The 27,573-nt window shown below is 39.9% G+C and overlaps 1 protein-coding gene across 3 annotated transcripts in view; it reads right to left on the bottom strand.

Annotated features, from left to right (window-relative positions):
* The window catches only part of alk (ALK receptor tyrosine kinase), a 755,603-nt gene that overhangs the window by 230,448 nt on the left and 497,582 nt on the right, over positions 1-27,573 (bottom strand). Inside the window, exons 1-2 of one of the 3 annotated variants that reach the window (XM_041812832.1) lie at positions 1,130-1,262; positions 712-874 (exon numbers count right to left, since the gene is read on the bottom strand). The exons of 1 other annotated variant lie outside the window; for it this stretch is intronic. The gene's annotated coding sequence lies outside the window, so the exon portion shown is untranslated. Of the gene's footprint in view, positions 1-711; positions 875-1,115; positions 1,263-27,573 lie in introns of those variants that run through there. One more of the 3 variants, XM_041812831.1, reaches the window with a different exon arrangement.

The raw sequence follows: 27,573 nt of genomic DNA, 5'->3' as shown, positions 1-27,573 counted from the left end.
ATGCAAGATGTTTTCTCCATGGCTCAGGGGTACCCAGCCTTGCCTTCTCAGAGGCCACGATCCAAAACCGTCTCTTTATTTTGTGAAAACAACACATCACACATCTTCCAGTTCATGGTAAAAGCCAGCAGCCAACACCTTCTACTGCTCACAGGAAAACAAACCCATAACATACCTAAGGCCTTTGCACAATGTCCTTTTTTTTTACATCCCAATTTTTTGCATGTTAATGTAGCACCCAACCCATGAGGCTATAGATGTAATATAATATTAAAAGAGTTGTAGTACTATGGGCGGGGCCCTGGGTACTTTGATTTAATTACCTTCTGGCTAACCTGTGTAACAGGAGGGAAAATATCTCGCTTTTAAGTTTTTAAACTCTTCGTAGATTTATCTAATGAATTTTAAATGACTGGCGGTGCCTCCACTTAGCGAGAAAATTGAAGTTATCAACCTGTTAACTCTCACTAAGAATTAATTTATAACACAATGTTCCCTCTTAATCCAAAACACACATAAATGGAATGTAAACATGACACTTAGACATCACTTTAAAATTGAATATCAACTTTAGTTGAATAAAAATTAAACATGACATAAAACACAGTATAAGTCCACATAAAATAGTTTTTTTAACCCCAAAATAAAACGTTGCACGCCTGTTTCGATGCTTGTGAACGGTGTGACGTGCACTGTTAGGTTTTAACTCACAAATCCTTAGTTCTGTCAGTGGCTAGTCGGAGGTTGAGGAGGGGGGAATGGATGGTGCACAGGAACAGTCAGTGAGGTTTAAGGGTGAGCGGCAAAGTTCCAGACACAGGGATAGCTCAGACTTCTGCACACGCAGCGGGTCCAAAGAGATCTTCCTGGTCCACTGCATGCATAAGATGACTATCAGTCTCTTTAAATTCATCTTAAACTTATTTAATCATCACACCAAGTCAGTGTGACCTTCAGAGAAACTAGCAAACATACATATACTACACAATCACGTAACATTAGCTGCTACCTCAGTGCAGATACATACTAGTCCCGCTAGCGCTAATACGCTAATCACGCTTAGCATCACGTTTTTACACACACTACAACTTTCCGAAGCAGTGTAACATACTCACACAAAAGGATTTACCTTGTGCAAGTTTCAACATGTCCATTACTCATCGGTTTACTCTGCATACACCAAAGTATCAGACAATGCTTCAGTCCTTTGCAGCTCCGCGCTTGGGCTGTGTCTAGGCAAGAGCGCCTGCGCTATAATCCTCTGTTCCTTTCTGCTGCTGCAAACATGTCCCGCCCCTCTACCTTTCTGATAGGACTAGAGTATAATGACAACCAATACAATTACAAAAACAAAAGATTGACAGCCTAACATTCACTGATGTTAGGTTGTGGAAAAAGACCACGCTACTCCTCTGTACGCTGTGAACAAACTTGTTTGAATTTCAATCAACTTTATTTACACCTTGACAAAGACATTGTAGTCTGCTTAATGCGTTGTTTCTTAACAATTATGAGCTGATTAACTTAAACATTTAAAACATAACATTTCGCTCTTTTATGAACATATTTATCTTGTTTAATGCTTAACACGTTTTAATCTCTTAAAAGAACTTTATTAAATGTATTTTTAGAGACTTTGACATATGTATTTGTCTGAAATGACCTATTTTAGACTGGGCTACATTAAATAAAGAAAATCGAGCTCGTGTTGTTCTAATCAAGATTGCACACGTCGAAATTTTCGTCAGTCATAATTTTTTTTCGGAACAGGTTTGATTTTACACAAAAGATCGCATCAGTCCAAGTCATTTAAATGAGTGACCGATGATTCAAAACAGTGCTTTCTCTTCGCTTGCCCACCACCGCCTGACCCCTCCTCTCTTTCTCCATCTCTCACACTGAAACCTCACTTAAAACACAGTAGTTGGCCTGTGTATTATGTGGATATCAGCCATGGAAATAACAGACAAAGGCATACGTTTGTAGCTTACACACAGGTCATAACCATAGACTGTAGAAAGAATTGGACAAACCCTTACAAAAACCCCTTACAATAGGTGGACTCAAACAGCTCTTGAAACCAATCTGCGGTGGCTTCCATATTAAAATCGCGGTCTCAACCAAACCTAGGATCAACCTGATGACCCGACCACTAAGCTTGACTTCCTGTCAGCTAGCTAGCTAGTATTCTGGTCGACTGAAACGTAGCTTCTGCCTCTCGACCTATGTGTCAATCAAATGAGACGCACCAATCAGTCTGCAGTGAGGTTTTTCTTAACTATAATCTAAACTATTGTGGTACAAAATAATTCACCCCCCCCGTACAATGAGAGCACATGAAGACATAAGCTAATAAGACACGTTTGTTTTGTTGAACCAGGCTGTAAACCAGTTTATTTCTAGTGTAAATCCGGCTGTTCAGACAGGACTTCCAGTGTTCCTGCAGCCAGCCTCAAGTGGACCCTGACTGTATTGCAATGTTTTGCACTTCCCGACTGGCTTCATTGCCGGAGGTTGCCGGCTGACTATGGTGCATGAGCGGGTGCTGAATGAAGGTCTCTGTCAGGATGGATCCAGAGGGATTTTAAAGGAGTGACGGAGCCACAGGCTCACAATACAAAACAATTGGCCATATTCTACGAATTTTCACAGTGAAGGCAAATAAAAACGCATTGGACTCAGTGTGCAAAGTAGGAGTGCGTGTCATTTTTCGGAATATGGATCAGAAAAAAAACGCATCCGAAAATAACGGACCCAGTGTGTAAAGACCTTTAGCCTCCCATTCTTTTGAGGCTCTTTAACATTTGTAACAAGGAATGAATGTTGCATTGTTAAGATGGTACACACATATATTCACAAAATGTTAAACATGATGCATCCAAGAAAGCCTTATTTATTTCTTGCTTTAACCTTAACTGTGTATTTAATTCTCTGCTGGGCCCTTGCATGTTTCATTATTCATGGGGGCGCACGAAGCTGCCAGTGTGCATATGTATGTACTGATTTATTTACTGGCTCTGACACACTCCTATTTGCCATTTGTTTGTAAATGTATGAGGTCTGGGAGAGTTGTAAAAGCTAAACTGCCTTTTGGAATGAATAAAGTAGACTGAACTGGACTGAACAAACCAGTTTTAGCCTCTCTATGATATCTTGCTTGATAAGAAAATATTAAATTATGTCAATAAAAAGTAACTTGGCTTTATGGAGCCTTTCAAACAGACTTTTGATTCACCACAGGCCAAGTTTAAGTGAAAGTCTGAGGTTCCTTTGTAGGGCCAAAATGACAGAGCCTTTGGGAAACAATGACACTGGCAGTTTTAAACAAAAGAACATAGCCCTGTGGCCACAAATATGAAGCAAATAAGGAGGCGCCTTAAATATGCATTGTTTCTGATGTCCAGCAGCAAGTGACGTCCTTGTCAACAAAAAAGTCTGTCTTTTGCTATTAATGTAGTCCTCATTTGATTGTAAATAAATACAGCTGTTGTCCTTTCTCTTTGCTTTTTATGCTTTTTTTAAACTAATATGACCACTCTGATAACTCTCTTGATAAATGCCAAAAGGCTTATGTGAAAGTCCTAAAAGAGTAGCACCACATCTGTCCCCTAGATGTATGTGAGACATGTCCCATGCAATAGCTATGTAAAACAGTCTACCTTGCATGTCAGGTTAACCAAGGAGAAACCGTAAGAAAAGAAAGAACCATCTCTACTAACAAGGTGTAGTAATATTACTGCATTGTGTGTAATATGACTCTGAAAGCCCTTACAGCCTGTTATTTGCAATCTTTTTAAATGTGGCATATCTACATAATACTCGTCAGTTAAACAGCAACATGGCTGGATTGGAGTCAGACTTGCAGGTAAGAAGCTATCCCTGTGTTCTTCGAGTCTCAGAGAATTTATCAAACAGTACTGACATGGGCTAACAGGCTTCTTTTTAGCTGAAGACTGGTGTGTGAACTTGTGATGTAAAGCCACACACACTTCTTATGAGAGAACCACAGCCTGCTGCCAAAGTTGCATGAAGCTAAATGCAGGGAACCAATGTGCTATAGATAGATAGATAGATAGATAGATAGATAGATAGTCGTCCAAGCGGTGGTTAAAAATCTGCAGTCTTATGTTGTCCAGCTTGTTGGCTAGGGAGTGGGCACCAGTGAGAAAGATGCTTGGTATGGCAGGTTTGTGTGGGGCTGCTCTTAGCCTAGCCTGCAACCCGGCTGTTTGCCCCGCTTCCACCTTCTTGCACAATGCCATCTCTGTCTCCTCCTGACCCGGCTGCAGGTGTCGTGCTGACTCCGCGTCCTCCTCCTTTCATTCTCCAAGCACCCTATTCTAAATGCCCGTCGGGAAAGCTGTAAACTCCATGGGCACACTTCCTTTGCAGTAGTCAAGAAGCAGTCTCTTATAAACAGAATGTCAGTTCTAGTATAAGTGTAGGGTTTTGTTTTGCTGCTAGTGATGGAGCATGCTACCTCAACTGCAGTCACTGGCAGTTGTTGTTAGCTGTTAAGGTAGCCAGGAGTTGTAGTTACCTTGGCCAAGGAGGTTTTGTGATCGGGTGGGTTTGTTCGTTTGTTAGCAACATAACTCAAAAAGTTGTGGACAGATTTTAATGAAATTTTCAGGAATTGTCAGAAATGGCATAAGGCAGAACTGAGTAGATTTTGGGAGTAATCCGGATCACCATCTGGATCCAGGAATTTTTTTAAGGATTCTGTACTATTGGGAGATAGGGCTAATGGCCGAGGTCTGTGCTGTTACCACTTTACACCAGCAGATGGCGGACATGAGTAACTTCAATCCCAGTAGCATTTTGGGTGTGTTTCTATTCAAAGTTTTGGAGTTTGTAGAGTTTCAAAGATGCATGCCCGGTCGAGGAGACGAGTCGGAGCGTAACAGAGAGAGAGACAGTGAATTGCAGCAAGAATACTCCCAATGCTTGGAGGAATAGAGGAATATTCACCCTCTGCCATGACTTCCAGTCTTCCAGTGAGACCATGGGTGAGACTGTCAGTGCATCTGTTGGCACCGGCAGGCAATGCTTCTGCCATGACAGGCCACCCATAGCGAAGCCATTGCCTTGCCTCACCACGTTTCCACCCCACCGGGGAGGGAGTAATTGGTGAATGCCGTGGGGCACATGGGGACGGATCCAGGAATTTTTATAAAGGATTCTTCACTACTGGGAGATAGGGCTAAAGGCGGAGGTCTGCGCTCTCCAGGTGCTTTTCTAGTTGACACTGAGGTCTTTTTTTTCTTTTTTGTGTTGTTGTTAATGGAAATTTCCTGATCTCTCTCTTTCAAAGGTGTCCTGGACTATCCATCTTCTTTATTGTCATAGGTTTCAACATATGTTGTCAACTTAATTGTGAAATACCACTACAATTCCAAAATATAACTCAAGAGTGCATCTTGAGTTAGCAATAGTATGTTTTAGTTTAATTAGTTGAGCAATACTATGCAGAAGTATTGATGGCACTCACCCCTTTAAAATTACTGTACTGTTAGATCACCATTACAACCACTATTTATAAGGTGGAAGTTACATGTTGCTGCTTTGATATTTTGTTTCTGTTAGGTAAATGAAAATGCATCAGTCTGAACAGAGTCTTAGTCTCCAAATATTATTTAAATTGTAAGCTATGTAAGTCACTGGAGAGTTTCTCAAACGGCACATACATATCTTGAAAGTTTATTCCGCTCTAACAGAACAGATGGTCCATGTAATCACATATCATGTTGGAAGTATATAATTATAAACTATAATGTTCAGAACTATGTTTAGCCGCCTCGTTGGCACAAGCTACAGAAGAGCCTCTCCCAGCTGGGCTCAAATCACTTCATGGTTAAATAACTTAGTGGGTACCAGAAAACACATGGCTGTCCTCAGAGACCAGCCTCCATAGAGAGCTGTTTTACATTCATCTCAGTGCTGGGGGAACACTCAAGCATAGTTTAGCAGTAAGGACGTGATACCCATAAAACACGCTCAGCACCAGAGAAGATTTATCATCAGGCTCCCTCCCTGCCGCTGCCTGCAGTAGATTACATGTCAAAAGTGGCACAGTGAGCAGATATTTCAGCCAATAAGCACAGTGAGGAGAGAAAGCGGGGCTCATCTCCAGAGTGACATTGTATGGTCTCACTGAAAGAAGGGCTCAGACTGACCCCTGATCCTATTGTTCTTAAGAGTGATGGCTGACCATAAAGCTGCCTGACATCATTGAGGTGAAATGTAGCAATAGGGGAGGCAAAACAGATTACAGGCCTGAGGGATGAATTCTTCTCACAGACCAAGCTCATAACCTGCAGAGGTGGTTTCCATCTTGTTGTATAGTTGCACAGAGGTAATGAGCCAATGGCAAAGAATCTGAATGTCATACAAATCATTGCAGACAGTGATTTAATGGAAAACCCCTTCACCTTGCACTCACTATTAGTATTCCAACAGGGGATACAGACCACTGCAGGATATGTGGCCATGATTGGAAAAAAAACCCTCAAAACCAATTTTATCTAAGACACAATGAATAAACCAGCCAGACTCCAACAGACACATGTAAAAAAAAAAAAAAAAGAAAAAAAAAAAACATGTCAAGAGCTGGTAGACCAACCCTTAAAAGGAAACAGGTTACCCTATTTCTACTATCACTCATTCTCAAATAAATCTTATATCATTTGGCATGATGGAAAAAGTCTCACTCCCCAGTGTGGTTGCATTTATTACATGTAATTCTGCCAAAGACTTATCAAATTCAGTTCCTGCTACACCATATTAAAACTAAGTCAAATAATGGTTATTTCTTTACCCTATGCAACTTTTGTATGCCCTTTTGTAGACAAATTACCAGTGGCGGCTGGTCAATGGGAGGCGCTAAGGCACCGCCTCCCCATCACTCTCTCCACAAAGAGAGGACAGATCTTAAGTTCATTGAATACATATGCATTTGCTTTATATATCAATGAATGTATATAAACTCTATCATGCACTGTATAAATATGATTTATTAAGAGATTAAAATGTGCCATAAATAAGCAGATCACAAATGTACTACGAGTTTGCTTTTACTTCCTGTTCACTCATTTTTCTCCCTGGGGCGCCGGGCTCGAGCTGCCACAGCCTTTCATAGACAGCTGTTATAAACTGCACGTGTGCATTCGCTCTTCTTCAGTACAAGAGATAGGAGCTACAATTGGGTGCCCCCGAAGAAATTTACACTAACCACTCGCCAACAGGTGGCAGCAGAGAAGTACATTCTGTTATATCCTGTACAGCTGTATCATCAGAGATGACAATAAAGCTTCTCCATTTATTTATACTGTTAATAGCCCTTGTTACACGTGTAAATACCGAAAACACAATAAACTACAATCCTCAGTGGCTACAGAGTGAAAGCCGGACTGCTGTGTTTTCTATAATCTTTATGCCAACAATATTTATACATTTATGCACCTCCTTACTAGTCTGTTGTGCAATTTCACAATTAAACACAGAGCATAGAGAAGTCATCATACCCCTTGGTTTCAAGTATGGTCCTGGAAAATCTTCGTTTCAAGGGCTATGTAGCCCTTGGCCCTAGCCTTCGATTCAAAAAAGAACTGGGACACCCCTTCACCTGTCATGAGCGCGCAAAACCAAGGGGTAAAAGTGAGATTCACCCTAAGTCACGTGCCGTCGCAGTAAATCGCTGACTTTCTGCCAGAAATTGCGTCTGTGTTTGTTGTTAAGCTCATCAAGAGTTGCTAGGAAGACTGTTAGCAAAATGAAATAAGAAAACTCAATTGTGTTTAACAATAAGGTCTTTTGTGATGAGGATACTGGAGGAGAAACTGACTGGATGTCAGGATGAAGCAACAAAGCTGTGATAGAGGGTGAAAGTCCACTGATGGCATATTAGACTAATAATATGAAGAAAGTAAGTCAATAAAGATGTAATAGTTTTGTGTGTTTTAACATTTTTGCTACATTCAGGTCTGGCATTTATATTTTTTACCCAATCAGTCACTATTGAAGCAGTGAATACTTCCACCTTATGTCTTTTGTAAATGTTTCTATTTAAAATAAACATTAAATAAGCACTTTAACATATTATTGTCATGTATTGAGTTGATTTGTAATAATGTGTGGTAATTTACAAATTTAAGTTGACTATGATAGGAGTTAGCTACTTGTGGCGGCTGATGACCCTTACTATAGCTATCGTATTTTAATATTTGTTCACCAACCAACCAAACAAATGCAGATGTAAACTAGAAAAGCGCTCGGACAGCGCAGACCTCCGCCATTAGCCCTATCTCCAAATAGTGAAGAATTGTTAAAAAAATTCCTGGATCCGTCACCATGTGCCCCCAACCACAGCATTTGCTGAATACTCCCTTCCCGGTGGGGTGGAAACACGGTGAGGCAAAGCATTGGTTTCGCTACGAGTGGACTGTCATGGTGGAAGCATTGCCTGCTGGTGCCAACAGATGCACTGACAGTCTCACCCATGGTCTTAAAAAAATTCCTGGATCCAGATGGTGATCTGGATCAGTCCCAAAATCTACTCAGTTCTTCCTTATGCCATTTCTGCCATTTTCTGAAAATTTCATCAAAATCCGTCCTCAACTTTTTGTTATGTTGCAAACAAATGAACAAACCCACCTGATCACATAACCTCCTTGGCGGAGGTAAGAAGGCATATTAATACAACTTAACTCTCAGTGTAGTAACATCTGTTGCAATACCTCATATACATATCCAACTGACCTATGACTAAGTCCTACTCTCAAACGCGATGAGGCAATCACAGTACGCATAGCCATTCCATACACTTGGACAGCTGCTGCCTGGACATCCATTGAAATGAACGGGAGAAAGTCAGTTTTCATCTGGTTTTATGAGGGTTTTTTTTTTGAGATTTTAAGTTTAAAAATGGTCAAACGGTGTTCATGGGGTACATACGACTCCAACACAAGGTATCCTGAGAAGCTGGGCGACGGAGTGTATTTTTTACCCTTTCCTAAGCCACATCTTAACCGAGAAAAGTGTGTTCTTTGGATATAACTGTGCAGTAGACCACAACATCAACTCAGCATGAATACAATTAACACAGATGTCTACACCTGTTCTAAGGTAAGCCAACATCGTCTTTGAGGCTACATACCGGCGCAAGTGGCAAAGAGGGAGGAGAGAAGGCGTGAGTGGGTTTAACACAGCCGAGTGTAATCTTCACCAATCAAATGAACGCCTCTCCATGCCTTTAAATGCGCTGCGGACAAGGCGCAGTGCCAATTTCACCTGGCCACCACCATGGACCAAGACAGCAGCAGCAGCTCCAGGCGGCCAAATTTCTCCCAGGAGGAAACTGATGTGCTGTCCCAGGAGGTCCAAACTCGCAGTACCAGAATATATGGTAATGCTAACAGACCTCCACGGGCTGATGATGCAAAAACTGCCTGGGAGGAAGTTACTAATATTGTCAATCAAGTTTGCCCAGATTTCCTGAGAACTGCTGCCCAATGTAAAAAACGGTTCAATGATGTAAGGAGAAGGGCCAAAAAAAAAAGCTGTCGGAGCATAGAAGGCACACAGTGGCCACTGGGCTGCGCAGCAGAGGCCACTGTGTGTCACTGTGTGGACCACCTCGCGGGACAGATGTAATCTGTTCCTGTGTCATGAATAGGATTCCAAAATTAAGTGACAATTACATTAAACACAGCAGCAGGCTAATCCAGGCATCATGCTTGTGATCCACCTGCATTCCTGCTCTGTCATCGCTAAATAGGAGAACCTTTGGTGATATATTCTCTCCCAGTATCTCCTCCTCATCCTCCTTGCAATAATGTTCTCCATCTTTTTAGATCATGTTAAGAATAAAGATTTAAATAGAAAAATATGGGCAATCACAGGTAAATCCTTAAGACACCGACTGACTTACATTTATTCAGCGAGCCTCTCCCTTTTTTTCTTTACTTTTGAATTTCATGAGATGAGAGAAGCCAAATATATACTCTGTATCGGATGCCGTGGCTGTTTGTGGTTGGCTGAGAGATGTGAACTCGCTAGTTTTTATCACTCCCAGCTGCCATCAGGTTGAGTTTCAATTACGCGTGACAAACATCTTTGATCTGACATCAGATGTGACGGGACAATTTATATAGATACAAATGTATATGCTGGTTCAGACGGTTACATTAAATAGTGGTTGCTGTGGTTGTTTATTGCATTGAAATGTGCCTGAAACCTCTGGAACTCTGGAAACCTGCCTGTGAGGATTTGGTGACGCGTGCGCACTACGCGCCTGTCAGCCAAATTACCACTACACCAGGCGCACGCCTAGAATAGACCAGGTTGGAGCTGGCGGGCTTTCAGCGCACCTTCCGTGCAGTGTTTTGGCACGAAATTGTCACTGCACCAAGCTGAATCTGTCGACACCTCCCCCTGGTGGGCCGCCACACCCATCTCGGTGCAGCCCGGTCTACCAAATTGCCAATTGGTGATGCGCCGAATGAAATTACCACTGTGCGGGGTGCGCCATGCTCTGCCACCCTGCGCTGCGCAATGAAATTAGAGCCCCTGGAGCTTAGCTTCATGAACTTATCTGTAATAGTCGAGATAGCAAAGGCTGGCAAACGTTACGCTGAATGATTCAATGTAAAAACTGTAGCACCAAACTAACGGAGAGACACTCTTGGTAAAGATGGTAAAAAGGCTGTTATATTCTTCTCATATTCTGAGCCAAAAACCTTAACTTCAGTGGCTCTTTGTTGCTGATCCTCTATCTTATGGTCTGAGATTGTTATGGCAATGAGATGCGGTTTATCATGTTTGCACTGGGACCTGTAAATTTTGGATTGTAACTGAAGCTTTTTATCAACCTTCTTGACAATAAAATGATTAATATATCCCTCCAATGCATAGGTTAGACCCTTTTGGTGACTTATAGATGATATGTGATCTTTCTGTCTCCAAAAATCATCAATGGCCTCCTGTGAAATGTCTCCTACTGTGACAACTGCCATAGCGCCTGTCACTGAATGTTCATTGTTTGTTCGAGTGAGTGAAGGGGGCGTGGCTTAGCCATAGGTCAATTGGGATTTTGTTGTAGCCCCCCTGTAGAAAAATACACTAGCCACCACTGCAAATTACACATGGTTAGGGTACAGAAAACACTCAGTTAGGTCTGGAAAAAACAAAAGGTTAGATTTTGGTTGAAACATGGCACTTCATTTAAAATAATACAGTAAAGCAGCAGTATCTGTGTTACACAACTTATTTCAGATGAAATAATTAGAATCTCACTTCTGATCTTATTCTATGGTCCACTGTGTTTGCAGTGAGCTCTTCTCTCCCTCTCCCTTATTTTTCTCTAAATGCATTTGTATCATACTGCATATCAATTTATATCTAGAATAGACTGGTACACACTAGAAAATAAGTGGACCCATTTTGAGTCTGATTCCCACCTAGTCAGTGAAGCCTTCATTATTTGATGGTTCTAAATAATCTTAACAGATTTTCCTTTGGTGTGAGGTGTGTTACAGTGATTTAACCCTCCCAAGGAGCATCATGATGAGCTCTAAGTAACTTGCCATCTTCCTATGGAGCTGCACCAGTGTGACAGCAGCAGTGTAACTTATAGCCTAAACAAGCTGCTCACATGTAGACATACCAATCCTGCATGCACAGTGCTCAGTTCTCTGACTGCAGGTGGTGATATCAGGCACTTTTTATAATAGACTATAATGAAGCCTTTGATGACTGACATCACTCATCCTGGGGTGTGACTATTGCACATGCCACATTACAAACATGATTGAAAAACAATATATCCCTCTGCCCTCATTAGTCTTCATGTATGCATATCATATCTTTAAAATCAGTTATAAATCTTTGCATGTATGTATCAGGTTATACTGACCATTGATCTCCGTTTGAGTTACTGAGCTCCACATCTTCTTGGTTTGCTCTGAAGTATTGCTGTGGATGACCTGTTGCATTATTTCTGCCAGACTCCAGCTGCTTAGCTATGAATATTTGTCTCACATCTATTATCATATCATAAATGCTAATGTGAATATTAGAGCAGCTTGACTTCAACTGTAGTGATTAAAATTAAAGCTTTGCCCATTTTACTTATCATACACGCTCATGTAAATTCCAGGCACCCATACTTTTACGATTATTGATGTTGTGGTATTGTGCCTATAAATGTGTTTTATTTGCTGTTGTGGCCCTGCACCTGTCTTCCTCTGACCCCCTCTAAACTCAAACACAGTGCGAGATGTCTGTTTCACATGAGTCTGCTTCTGTAAAAGGTTTCTGTCTGTTAAAAGCCTTTGTTCCTTGCCACTGTCACTTTGTGGCAAGGAACTTGATGACATTTCTATGTTTAAAGAAGAACAAAGAACAGCACTGAGTTGTTTTCTTTTCAAAAATGACAAAAGTCATATACTGACATGTGTACAGTCACAATATGCAGTTCTCTATCGAGTTTACTCCTTAGGTAGGGGCACAGCTTGTTAGTGGCTATGTCCCATGTTTTGTTGCTCTGATTGGACGTAAAGATGTGACAGACAGAATGTTCATCCAATCACCCTCCGAGTTTTTTTCAAAGGCTCTGCCCTTTCCCAAACGCTGTCTTTGAGAGACGTGTCGGGTTAAGATAAACATGCTTTTGTAAAAAAAATTAGCCTTGTCCCTTTTTTAAAGTGTCTTTCATTATGATTGGTACTTGACTTTGTGATCAACTATGTGCAATTCCTGTCTTTGCACACTGATGGTAAACATCATTTTTTAAAAATTACATCTTTATTTACAAATTATCAAATACATTGCAGTGTTAAACCAGTGAGAAATGGGGCTTGAGGTATGTTATAAACAGATAATGAAATGCATTGCAATTAAAAGAGACCATAAATAAACTATAAATATAGTCCAATTCATCACAAAAAGCTCTGGTTTTAAGAGCTTTGGCATTTGTGCCATAACCAAGTGTTTTTAGGTAGGAGATGAAGACATAAAAGTTGGGTTTCTGTTTCAAATACTTGCTCGTATAAACACATATTTCTTCTGAGAAGAAGTTACATCATTTAGCAAACCAAACAGTACAATTTCATCCTTAAACTTAAGTTGCAAATCTAATTTCCTATTAAAAAAGAGATTCAGATCATTCCAGAAGGTCTGACTATAAATGCAGTCCCACAAAAGGTGGAGAATAGTTTCATTTGTGTTGTGACAAAATGAACAAAAAGGGGTAATGTCTTGCTTGTATTTTACAGAAAATGCATCAACTGTGTAAAATTTTCATCGCTACTTCTCATACCTTATTTGAGACAAAAAAAAATTCCTGGGCAGTAACCAAATCTTCCTCCACTCAATATCAGAATACAAGTTGTTCCAGACAAACTGATGGTAGACATCTCTCCAGTATTGCTGACTCCCTATGACTCTAGCTTCCAAACATTTAGACACCATTAAAAACAGTCCCAAATGAAACATTATTTCTAAGTAATCTTACCAAAATATTTTTTATTTTAAGAACATGTCTGTCTTCTTTCTAAACAGAATATAACATGTATCACAGTATCTGCCTGTTTAATTTGAAATTAGCTGCAAATGTCAGGTGGTGCAACAAAAATGAATGAAGCCTTATATGTTAATTATCCATGCACATAGCTATTTTTTTGTTTTGCTTCAAAAACTACAATTAAACCAAGCTGAAAAAGGAAAAGGATGTTGACTTATTAAGAGCTTTTCTAGTCTGGTGATACTGGAAGCCCCTTCTAGATTGCATTTCACATTCACCCATTCACACAACGCTCACACACTGATGGCAGAGGCAACCAAAGTACGACCTGCCTATCAGTGCTGTTAAATTTATGCACATTCACACACTGCTACTGATGCAGTGAGAGTATTTTGGGGTTCATGTGACTGCAAGAGCTGGGAATCAAACCACCATCTTTCCTGGTGAGAGACAACCTGCTCTTCCACAGATCCACAGTCACCCCAGTGGCTGCTATACAATACATGCTGCCAATGTCAAACAAAAAATAGGTTACTTTTCAGAATAGTTTCAAAAATAAGTACCAAAAATGAAATATGCAAATTGGGGTATTAAAATTGTGCCTTGATGTAAATTATGGCCTTTGTCTTCCATTTCATTGATGTTTCAGTCAAAGCCGAAGAAAATATAATTTCCGACCTCAAGAAAAACAGCACTGTAGGGCTGTATAATAAACTCAGTACACAAGCAGCTTGTTTCTTCAATCCTCCTGACTTAAGAGGATCCTAAAAATAATAAAGCAGTGGCCTACTGCAGTGCCCACAGCACTTTAGTTACACAGCTTTGGGAGCGATGACAAGGCTGCAGTTTTTTATTTGTTCTCCTTTGGAGTTATTTGGCTTGTCACTTACCATCAAAGAAAGAGGTCTCCTTGCACAAATGATCTTTTTGAACCAATGCTGACTCATGCATTTGATGTGAAGTGACAACGCTGCAGTTATTAAACTCCTTTTGCTCCCTGAAGCTCTCATGGAGAGATATCACAGCCTGTCATTTCATACTGAGAAGAGTTTGACCCATGGCCATATGATGTTTATGAACCACAGCCGACTTAATCTGTAGTCAGGGCACTGATGTTGTAGCTCAACAGGTGGCACATTTAGATCTGCATTTGCCTTAAACAGCTTCTTTTCATAGAGTCAGACTATTTTTATTTAAAATGACTGTTATACCAACATTACCGAGCTGTCACTTTACATAATCTTCTCTTCCCAAGATCCATGTACCCAAAAATAGTAAACAGAATAATTAATTTATCATCTGTCACGGGGCGTCTTTGAAATGTGTGACAGGACAGTCTGCACAGTGGTATAAAAATACGCTGCCTGACTTATTAAGCAACTCTAAAGAAATAAAAAGATAAGGCTGAATGATGTAGGGGCCCTAATGCATTTCATAGGAAAGACTTGGCAACAAAGTTTGGAGTCTAAATCAACAACACAGGCTTTCATTTACATGCAAGTTTATCATAATGCTTAAATGTGACCTATTGCACCCCTTGTCCATATTTTAACACAGCACTCTGTGGTTAAAAAGAAATCTATGTGCTGTACTTGGTCAAAATAGAAAATGGATCAAGCACCAGATGAGGTTTGGGAACCTGCAGAAACACAATCTAAACAGAGTGACCGCGGGGTGTACCGACATGAGAACAGCTGTGTGCTTCCAAGCATGGGTGGGATGCACCAACACCACTTCTTTCAGACCACGTGCAAGCACAGGTACTTACATGTTGGTATTCACCGATACCAAATGCCAATAATGTCATCACAGTGCGAGAATGATTTCAGAGTTATATTTTTTATTTTCACCAGATTTCCCTGTTACCTACTCTTAAATAGTGGTGCTCTACCTTTTATCCATCCTTATGTAAATAATAAATCACCAAACTAAATAATTCTTAAACCAGTGTACCTAGGACAGTAGCCTCTATATTTATGGGCCCCTGCGCTACCAGTACCAGCTAAACTGGTACCCTTGTTGAATCTCATTGTAGTTCAGTGGTAAACAGTTTCACTTAGGTCGTTTTCACACCTGATAGTCTGGGAGACTCGGTCCGTTTTGGAACGGAAATTGCAACATTGTTGCATTTTCCTTTGGTTTGGTTCGTGTTCACACTGCGCTTGGTCAAGGGGAGGGGGGTTGTCTGCTCTGAGGCTATCAAAATTAGATTTTCACATATTGACTAAAAACATGATAAAGCAATTATTAAGTAGTTTACACAAAGGTCTTTCGATAAGAAAAGCATGCACATGCTTTTTTAGGGATTTATCAGTGAAATAATTAAAATCTATGTTGATTTTTGGCTGCAGTGTGTCACTCAGCTTTTCTTAGGTACATGAACGGGGGGCTCCAAGGAAAAATAATTGGGAAACACTTCCTACATTGATACTTTTAGAAGGGAAGAAAAAAGATTGGTCAGTGGAACAAAAATTAATTTTATAATTGCAAAGGTGTCACAATTATAAAATCCACTTTGAATGAATTCATACAATTAATTAATAAATCCTCAATCTGCTCTGATCAATTGAATGACCAATTTTTTTAAAAGTCTTTTAAATGTGTCACCTGACGATTTTAAGTACTTATTCGTTAAGACTACCTAGTTCCATTTTATTTTAGTATTTTTAAGTAAATTTAAATCATGAGTTTAGATATTAAATACATGATGATCCATTGTTTTCATGCCCACAAACTTCTTTTCCCTATTCCACAAATCAGGGCCTGGCCCCCCATCCAAAAAGTCTTGATCCACCCCTACTCTGAACACACCTCTAACATATTTCACTTGCTTGCAGGTTATACAGAATCACTTTATTTAATGTGAGGCTGAACATTCTCAATATGCCACCCATATTTCAGATTTTGTCCTGTAAAAGTCATGTGCAATTTTTAAATGCTTTCAAACGTTCATGTAAAGACTACGAAGATGTTTCCTAAAATGACCTGAAAAAGAAGACTATAATTTGACACATTAATACTGTGTATTTATGGATCTATCAGACTAATGTGTTTCAGCATACACTTTCAGTCAGACCACTAATGGAGCCCGTTTGTTGTTTTTGGCAGGGCACCAGGCCAAGAGGTCACCCAGAGGGCCCTCCTCATCATAAATTCTTCATCTCATTTATATGGAGGATTCCACTTTCAGCATTAAAATTATGCTTAGATTTAACCTCATTGAGTTATTGCGATCAGACATAACGATGCCAGGAAGAAAAGATGTTTTTCCCCTTCTATCTTACCACATTAGTTTATGACTGATGGGAGGGAGCATAGTGATCATTATAAGCTCTTCTTATGGTGTAAGTGAGTGTTGGGGAGTTTTATCCACAGCCCCGTTGAAGCGTTGCTCCTAAAGGTTCACATTAAAAGTTATTTGTCATATGACCTAATGTTGATGCCAGACCCATGACTAGTTAATTTTGATTGCTATCACTGGAGCTCTCTGAATCTCATTTTTACTGATAAATTAGAATATTTTGCAGCAAAATATGTGTGAAAGGATTTTTGGAGTGGTTTAATGAGAATTTGAAAATAGGCTCCCCAAGTGGAATAAGATTCAGAACACCTGCAGAACATATTCGCATACAATAAAGCGGAAATGACTAATACTTCCAAAATGTTCTGGATCGTGTCCAGTTGATCTCTTTAAACTGCATCTGTGAAACTGGTTTTAATAGCATCACTATTATCATAAATATAATAAAGTTTAGAATGAAGTAAAAAAAAGGGATGCTTATGCAGCTGACAGAAAATATAGCTATTTAAAGTTTCTGACCACACTGCTGAAAGGATCCCTTCAGAGACAGACTCATTTCTTTTCTTTGTTAAAGGGATAGTCCTGCAATTTTAAAAAGGGGTTATATGAAGTACACTATATTTCCAAAAGTATTTGCTCCCCTGCCTTGACTCACATATGAACTGAAGTGACATCCCATTCTTAATCCATAGAGTTTAATATGACATCGGTCCACCCTTTGCAGCTATAACAGCTTCAACTCATCTGGGAAGGCTTTCCACAAGGTTTAGGAGTGTGTTGATGGAATTTTTGACCATTCTTCCAAAAGGCCTGGCTCTCAGTCTCTGCTCTAATTCATCCCAAAGGTGTTATATCGGGTTGAGGTCAGGACTCTGTGCAGCCCAGTCAAGTTCATCCACACCAAACTCTCTCATCCATGTCTTTATGGACCTTGCTTTGTGCAACTGGTCATGCTGGAACAGGAAGGGGCCATCCCCAAACTGTTCCTACAAAGTTGGGAGCATGGAATCGTCCAAAATCTCTTGGTATGCTGAAGCATTCAGAGTTTCTTTCACTGGAACTAAGGGGCCAAGCCCAGCTCCTGAAAAAACAACCCCACATCATAATCCCCCCTCCACCAAACTTTACACTTGGCACAATACAGTCAGACAAGTACCGTTCTCCTGGCAACTGCCAAACCCAGACTCACCCATCAGATTGCCAGATGGAGAAGCACGATTCGCAACTCCAGAGAACGCGTCTCCACTGCTCAAGAGTCCAGTGGCGGCGTGCTTTACACCACTGCATCTGACTCTTTGCATTGCACTTGGTGATGTGTGGCTTGGATGCAGCTGCTCGGCCATGGAAACCCATTCCATGAAGCTCTCTACGCACTGTTCTTGAGCTAATCTGAAGGCCACATGAAGTTTGGAGGTCTGTAGTGATTGACTCTGTAGAAAGTTGGTGACCTCTGCGCACTATGCGCCTCAGCATCCACTGACCCTGCTCCGTCATTTTAAGTGGCCTACAACTTCGTGGCTGAGTTGCTGTCATTCCCAATCCCTTCCACTTTGTTATAATACCACTGACAGTTGACTGTGGAATATTTAGAAGCAAGGAAATTTCATGCCTGGACTTGTTGCACAGGTGACATCCTATCACAGTACCGCGCTGGAATTCACTGAGGTCCTGAGAGCAACCCATTCTTTCACAAATGTTTGTAGAAACAGTCTGCATGCCTAGGTGCTTGCAGTAAAATAATTTTGTTGACACCACACACATGGGCATAATTCAGACAAATATTAATTTGCGGTGAGGCTCCAGTTGGGATACGCACCCACAGGGAGGCAAATATTGCCTCAAATCAGGCTTAAAATCCTGTAGTGTGTGCCTTAGCCTACCTCTGGAACCAGAGATGCTGAGGAACTGGGCCAAGGTCTAAAAAAGCAAAGTTACATTTTAAGAGTGTAACATCTTTCCACAGCATTGAGGCAGAAACCATAAAGACAAACACACATCACATTTTTCATCTCTGCCATGAGTTAAGCTGCTGTTCTACCCTCAGGGCATCCTATAGCTTGCTGTTATTTTGCTCACACATTTTCTGTTACAAGTCTACAGACCAGCCAGACACTTTAAAGATTTCTTTTGGTGAATTTGGGCTTCTTGTTACTCTCCTGCCGTCCTTACACAGTCTCTTCATCAATGCAGCAGATCAGCTGCTGAGAGCCGTCACAGCTCAGTGATCCACGTGGATCCACCGCTGACCTCTCCTCATTCTCTCTCTCACTCAGTATTCTCTCATACCTTTCTGTCTTTCCTCACACCTTTCTCCTGCTCCGCCATTCACACATCCCCTCCTTGCCTCACTCTCCATCAAATGCCATACCCAGAATTCTGTGCTGCTGTATGGGTGTAATCCAGTCCAAGTTACATCAGCACTGCAATCAATCACAGAGCCTGTCTTGTCGCCTTTCACTCTCCAAAAGAGTTACTGACATGTGAGCCGTCAACTCACCGTCATTCACCGAAACACCTAGAGGAACGTGAAGGTCTGCAGCACGAAAACAGCTAAGAATCATTCATTCTCCTGTGTAAGAAACTCCAATGATAAATGCATGATGCCTTATAAGCCATTACTCTGTAACTGGAATGGAACTGCATGTAGACAGGTGAGTGATCTGGACACGGAGAAAAACAGTTTCATAGTGAGAAATATCCTGTAACTACTGAGATCTTTCTATGAATAGCTCAGTGATATTGACGCTGTCTCTAAAAATTTTAACGTTGCTTTCAATTAAACAAAGACAGAGTCTAACAGCAGGCTAAACCATGATTTTTAACAGTAATAGGACTTCTTCTGCTTCACTGGTGGGTTAATATTTGAACCGGAAAACTGATTGAGGATAAAAAAAATGCATAAAGCTTATCATCATTGGATTCATTTTGCCTCTTAATGCCATGTTAAAGGTCAATATATGACTGATAAAATGAATGAAAAAAGTATTTGTGACATAAGTTCAAAATGAAGTGCAAACATGTATAAAGAAAACAATGAAAAAAGTGCCATAAGAAAGATTTCACCTATATTAAGCATAAGTTAAACTTTAGAAACAACTTCTTTGGGTAAGAAAGGTTAATGGCATGGTTTCACTGCTACACAACAGAAACATAAGCCTGAATGCATCACTTTCTGGATTTATGAGGTAAGGACATGTTATAATGGATGTTACATCAGTGATGTATGTCTGTAGCGGCAATTTGTCCAAAGACTTTTAAAAATATCTATAGCTTGTATTACACATAATTGAATAGCTCCTGATGCATTGTGGGATAACCTGACACACCAGATGGATTTGTTTCACACATCCATCTGGAAAACCTCCCATAGACGGTGTTCAGGGAAGGGCAGAGCCTTTGAAAAAAGGCTGAGGATGATTGGATGAATGTCACATCTTTACAGAACAATCAGAGCAATACAACACTTGATGATTAAACTCTTGATGAATCTGGTCAGGAGATGGGCAAAACCATCATTTCCGCAAAAAAAAAAAAAAGAGAACTCAATGTTGTTCTTTGTTCTTCTTGTATCAAAGAAATGCCGTCAAGTTCTAATAAAACTGATGCTATAGCAGCATCCACGCTAATCTCTTCGGCCTCTTGTCGCTGCTTGCTTACGTCACGGAAGGATTTTCTCTTACTCCTGATTGGTCCTGTCACTTTCTTACAGGGAACAATCTGTTCAGACGGGAGCTTTGCAAGATGGATTCGCCAGTGAGAAACACAGAAACAGGCGAATCCATCTGCTCTGCAAGGTTACTGTGGGGATGCAGTGTACAAAGAGACAACAGAAGTCCCTAGTCAGTATAAAAGTTTTGCGCTTTTTATGTTTTTAAACCTTTTATTCTCCTTTTTAAAAGTCACTAGTGTATTGCAAGATTTTTGGCACAATTTTGAGGAAAAAAGGTGTGCATAACATGTAATGATATTTGTTTTGTGTTCAAACATCTTTGCTGATTTACCGTGAGTTAAACTGTTTAAATATGTCAATAAGTCCAGGATTTAGACACTTTTAAAGCTGTTTATTATTGTTTAGTAAAAGCAAAAAAAAGACAGATTCAGACAGAACTCATTTTTAAAATGTTTAAAAATGAGACAGATTTTGCTTGGAATCTCAGCGACATGCTGGGAAGCAGCCAATATGTTATCATGTTATGTGAGAAGAGGAAGACTAGAAGTGCATTTTAGGATGGAGCTGATGGAGCATCTAGGATGTGTTGTGGATGTTGGGGGATGGAGCAGAAAAAGCAGAGAAAGTAGTTATGGTACCCCATCCAAAAGAATTGGATTGGTGAGGCAAATTAGTTTATTTTTGCTGTAGACTGAAAACATTTGGGTTTGACATCAAAAGATGAATATGGGACAATAGATCAACATTTCAGCTGTTATTTCCAGGTATTTACATCTGGATCTGATACACTGAACTTAGAAGATAGCTCTCTTTGTTTGAACCCACCCATTTAAAAAGTATTGGAACATGTGACTGACAGGTGTGTTCTACTGCCCAGGTGTGTCCTATTTCATTGATTATTCACGCAATAAATAGCGCTGAATGTCTACACTCAGTTTCAGATTTGGGTTTTGCCTGTGCAGACTGTTTATAGTTACAGGTGTAACCCACATAAAAACCAGAGAGCTGTCTATGGGTGAAGAATAAGCGACTGAAGCTGAGAGAAGATGGAAAATCCATCAGAGCCATTGCACAAACATTGACCATAGCCAGTACAACCATTAGGATTATCCTGAAGAAGAAAGAAACTACTGGTGTACAAAGTAACAGATGATGAATGGGTAGACCACAGAAAAAGCATCAGTTGACGACAGAAGCATTGTGAGAGCTGTAAAGAAAGACCCTAAAACAACTGTTAGTGATATCAGCAACGACCTCCAGAGGGCAGCAGTGAAGGTATCACCATCTACTGTTCACAGAAGACTTCAGGAACTAAAGTACAGAGGCTACACCAGAAGATGCTAACCACTCATTAGCAAGAAGATCAGGAAGGCCAGGCTGGAATTTGCCAACAGATACTCTGGGACAAAGTTTATGGACTGATGAGACAACGATGAACCTTTACCAAATTGATGGAAAGACTAAAGTTTGGAGAAAGAAAGGATCTGCTCGTGATCCCAAACACTCAAGCTCATCTGTGAAACACAGTGGAGGTAATGTCATGGCTTGGGCTTGCAGGGCTTCTTCTGGGACGAAGTCTTTAATCTTCATTGGTGATGTAACACATGATGGTAGCAGAATGAAATGAAGTCTACAGAAACGTTTTGTCTGTCAATTTAAAGAAAGATGCAGCCATACTGATTGGGAGATCCTTCATCATGCAGCAAAATAGTGACCCAAAAAACACTACCAAAACAACAAAGAAGTTCATCAGGGGCAGGAAGTGGAAGGTTTTAGACTGAGGAAGTTTAGTGATGTCAGTGGGTCATAGGCTTGATGCAATCACTGCAAGCAAAGGATTTTCAACCAAATATTAAGTCCTTTTCACTTTAATCTAAGTCTATACATTCCATTACTTTTGCTCACCTACAAATTTGGTGTTCAGTTACATATAAAGCTATCTTCTAAGTTGTGTATGTCCAGATGTAAATACCTGGAAATAACAGCTGAAATGTTGATCCCTTGTCTCATATTCATCTTCTGATGTCAAACCCAAATGTTTTCAGTCTACAGCAAAAATAAAGGAATTGGCTTTACTGTTCCAATATTTTTGGAGGGGGGTGTTTGTGTTTTAAACAGTTTAAAATATTTTTATATAAAAAACATTTATATGCAACAGAAGAGACAGCTGTCTTTCATTTGTCTAAGTGATAAGTAGAGGAGCACAGGTTGTACATCTGCAGAATATGATCCTATAAAGAAAACCGAGAGTGGAGGAGAGTGTGGATTAAAGCTGTGAGACCCTCCGCTGTCTCTTTAGGAAACAAAAGGATAGTCTTTCCCTAATCCTGGCTGTGTTTACTTAAGCTTAATATCACAGTTTTCCTTAACAGTACTGCCCTAGAACACTGACAGAGCAGGAAAGCTGGCAGTGATCCTGTTCTTCATTAACTAGCTAATGTAAGCTAATTAGTACTCATTATGCGTTTATGATTAATCCTTTCTTGCTTTTCACACCCAAACAGTATTATTGACTCACCCACATCAAAAATACTCTGATGGCTTTCATCCTTTAGGCTGTGTAAAGGATACGATTCTTCACTGTAAGTACGCCCAGTAAACTTCAGTGGTACAGCTCCTGTGAGGACTTTTGCTGTTTGTAGTGACTGAAATAGTAAATGAGGCTGTATGAGGGTTGTAAGCACCCTAAACTGTCCAACTTGTCTGGGATTATCTTGTCATGTAAATATGTGGGTTTTTTTTTTTTTTTTTGAAGATATGGATAATTAAAAAGTCTTTGGTGCAGTGGCTGATAGTGTTCAATGGTGGACGCCACTTTCCTGATCTCTCTGAGCTGCTGCACTGGTCTTATGATAGACAGCTATGAATAACTCTCTCTTGTGTGCCCTGTCTCTTAATTCATTCCAGACTGACATGACAGGTAAACCGCCAATGGGATTTTCAAAGTAAAAGCCCGATCAGTTTGTTTCCATGGTGAGATGACTCACGTTTTCATGTTTTTTTTTAATCTGAAATGTTTCCAGGATAGTTCCTCGGTTGTTGCAGTAACATGCAAAGTTGCTTCGGTGTTAAGCTTTCCTTTTGTTTCTACTTAATGTAAATGATTTAAAAACATTGCATTATAAAAGATATTAACTCAAATAGCTCCATCTCCTTCTACATCTTGTGTTCTGCTCAAAAATTGTTTTGTAAATTTCCACCGGATGCATGATGGGAAATAATCTCAAAAGGAATCGTTCTTTAGTGTTGTAGTTAGTGACCACCTCAGTCTGAGACTTAAAACTCAACAGCTTGCCAAAAAATTGTCTTTAGATGTGAAAGGGTCTCAGATGTTAGTCTTTTTAGAGTCTTTAAAGAATTTTTGCAAAGCCCTCTGGTGTAAGGCCGGCATTTTATAGAGTTTTAGTAGCTAAAAATCTTCATTTTAAAACAGCAAGCAGCTCATCTACTGAATGATTCCCAGAAGTGAACTTCATTCTGCAGCTTTCAATGAGAGAGCAAAGGTCTTTAAACCTCTGCTACAGTCTGTCACACTGAGTTTGATTTATTATTACACAAATTATTGTGAATAATTGTTAAGTATCACCACATAAATCAGAAGTGATGTTTAAATTCCTTGGTGCTTAAGACTGTTTTGTGATCAGTTGGGTTAAAAAGAATGTTAGCTTTTGCAAGCATACTGTTATGACTGCATACTTGACCATTATGATCTGTTAATGGTGGCCACTTAAGTTAAGTACTCTAATTAACATTAAGAGATGTGCTGGAGAATACAGAATCTCTTAAACACACTCATTTCTTCTCAGATTGTATGATGAAGCAAGTATGGGCAACAAAAATACAACCTTTTTAAAATCAGCTTTAAACAGCTCACTTTAAAGTAGAAGTAGAAGTTTGACTTTATTGTTACTTTGATGATAAATTAACTTGTGCTGTCATTGTGACTTTATTAAGTAAATTCAGTTCGATACAGTTCAGCTAAATAAGCCACACAGCACAAGCCACATCTTATTCTCTGTTTGTTTTGGAATAAAGTCAGGAAAAAAAAGCAGGTTTGGTTATGAAGGTCTGCTAGAGCAAACAGCTGCTTCAGTAAACAGTTTTTTTTTGTTTTGCTGACCCAAAGGTTTGTCTAGCATTTCAGGGTGCATAACCAATATGCACCCTTTATTTCTTTGGTACTCACTCCTTTTCAAAGCTGACTTTAAGAAAAGAACAACTATCGAGAGTCTGTTGACAAATAGTCTAACACTGCTATTGTAGGACAGACTGATCTAAGCAAAAAATCATGTTTCTAGAGCTGTTTTCACTACTGAAAATGTCAAGAAAAAGGCAGGGGAAATATAAGGATGCAGCACATGATGTAAACAGAAATCAGAGTCTGCTGCATAATGCTATAATAACATTATTTTCCTTATGTGAATACAGCACAATCCCAGTATCAACAAAAGGACAGAGAATGACACAGGAGGCAACAGAAAAGAAAACAAGGCTGTTTGATTTTGTGCATGTACAGATTGTTCTCTGGTCTTGCTTTTACAATTTCTGTACATGCTTCAACTTTAATCTGTTTGTTTTTATGTTGAGCCCTTCAGGTAAATGTGCACCATACATTTTTTTTCACAACATGAGGAAAATCAAGATGTGCAGGTTTATTTATTCATTTGCTTGTTTTGCTTCTTTTTATGCATCATCCATCTGTCACAATGGGACCACTAATACTGGACTGTTACTATTATAAGCAGTGTCACTTTCTTTTGCAGCTCAGTAAACTCATTACGACACATGATAGTTATCTAAATAAAAGTATATTTACTAATCTATGTGTGTTTAAGATTATTTTGGGGTATTTTGTGAGAGAAAATGGGGAAAAGCATGCACCAAATGATGCCAGAATTGGGAATGATTGTGACCAGAGCATCAGGAAATGTGTGCTCTGCATCTGGACGCTTGCTCAACTGAGCTAAATCAGCTACCCAAATAAATGTTTTAGTGTGTTTTTTGGCTCAAGCTCATCAGTGAGATGAACTACAAGGAAGGGTAGAGTAAGGAGGTCTGAAACAATGTGATACAAACTAAATTAACTTTGCATGGCAAACTCTAAAAGTCAAAAGTCACAAAAACTTATCGCTGGCTTTGGAACAAAACTCCAAATCTTCAAAATCACTACTTTTCAGGGAATGAAAAAAACATATCTTATCAATTTAATACTGAATGGTTATAGTCAGCAACTTATTGACACTTTTCATTGATTTTAAATTTTTGAAACCCACTGACAGATGTAAAGGGAGACCCATCGCACTGATTTATGACAAATTAATTAAAATTATGAAAAACTGAGAGAAGGGCGTTATGCCATTATGCTGACTAGGTTGTTTTCACCACCTTCTTTTGCTAGTTTCAAGTCATTGTAGTTTCAGGAGTAATATCCAATTCATTTTCTTCATGGAAAACTAAATTTAAGCCATAATGTCATAACTGCTGAAGTAAGGCTAACCATGAGCTGTTCCTGCTGCTGCAGAAGTCACACAGTATCAATCTAATTTCAAGAAAATCCTGCTTTATTCATACTCTCATGCAGGAAAATAAACAACAGTCCTCACAATCCTTGCGTGTCTCAGTGATGCTTCTGGCTGGTGGGGTCAGCTGTAATGCTTATATTTCTACTGCACCTGCTAACATTGATTGTTGAGCTAATTCTTAATGAATTAAGGTAATCACAACGGATTTTAAGATGTGTAGTTCTTCACTTTTGGAAAAATATGAGGACAGCTTAGTATTTCTGCCGTTTTTATTTTATTTTTTACTGAATCAAGTAATTTATAGCTTCAAATGTTCAGGTAGCTGCTTGACTGAGGCCTTGTCCCCATGGAGACGAAAATGTATTTCCGCTTCGTTTTGAAAAAGTTTTCCGTAAATACGAGGTCGCTTCAAGAAATGTAACCATGGAAATGCACCAAAGGGGAGAAGAAGATTACAGAAAACTGCCACAAACTTTCTCCTAGTTACCATTCTGGTTGTTCTGTGCGTTGGCTTTAAGAACATATGGTGTATGTTGTTCACCATGGTGGTAAATAAGCACACGGTTTTGCTGTAAAAGCAATAATAAGCTCAATAGCTTCTGCAGCATGAACACAGCCCTGTAATTCGCCGTTGTTGTTTTGGTTTGACATGCGCAGGCGGCGTAAGTGGGTTACGCTATGTGTAATCGTTTCAAGAAAGATGCGGTTGGCTGTCCAAACGGAGACAGTAAGCGTTTACAGATTTGTTCACTCTGTGAGCCTGTTTCAAAAAGTAGCGTTTTTGTCCTCCCAAAGCGCAGTTTCCACGTGGATGAAATGCCGATACGACAAAAACTTTTGTGTATACTCCTGAATTCGTCTCTGTGTGGATGGGGCCTGAGTAGCTAGACTTCAAATGTTGATGTAAGGATTGTTTTGAAATGTTAACGAAGGATCTGAATGAGGAAATATACTCTCAGAACAAGTGGGAGGTCACTGTTGAGCTCTATGATCAGAAATCAAACCCTCCGTACTCAAGTCCGACTCGAGTCCTGATTTGGAGGACTCGTGACTCGACTTGGACTTGAGCGCTGATGACTCAGACTTGGACTCAAGGATGAAGAGGAGAACTCAAACCTTTTTTAAGACTGTTCTATCCTGTAATAAAATTGTTTTTGTGAGTGAAAACCCCCCGTATGTGTCTTCACATGTGTCTGGCCTGCTGTCTGTTAGAACAACCACAGGAGACAGAGCAGGAGGAGCGGGCCAGCCTTGGCGTGTGAAGCAGCGTGACAGAGAGAGGAGCTGATAGGTTGATAGCAAGCAGCAACCTCCAGTCCTAAAAAATGAAGCCAATGCAGAAGTGCAAAAAAATTGCTATACCGCGACTGTCCACTTGAAGCTGGCTGCAGGAAAACCGGAAGTTCCATCTGCACACATGTTAAACAGACGGTTTTGAGACACAAAATAAACTGGTTTACAGCCTGGTTCAAAACACCAAACGTGTCTCATTAGCTAGTGTCTTATTGTGCTCCCTCTGTACGGGGGGTGAATGTTTTTGTACCATGATGGTTTGGATTAT

The sequence above is a fragment of the Cheilinus undulatus genome, linkage group 18, assembly GCF_018320785.1.
Source record: "Cheilinus undulatus linkage group 18, ASM1832078v1, whole genome shotgun sequence".
NCBI lineage: Eukaryota > Metazoa > Chordata > Actinopteri > Labriformes > Labridae > Cheilinus > Cheilinus undulatus.
Note: the sequence above shows the minus strand (reverse complement) of the source record. Positions and strands in the feature narration are given on the sequence as shown.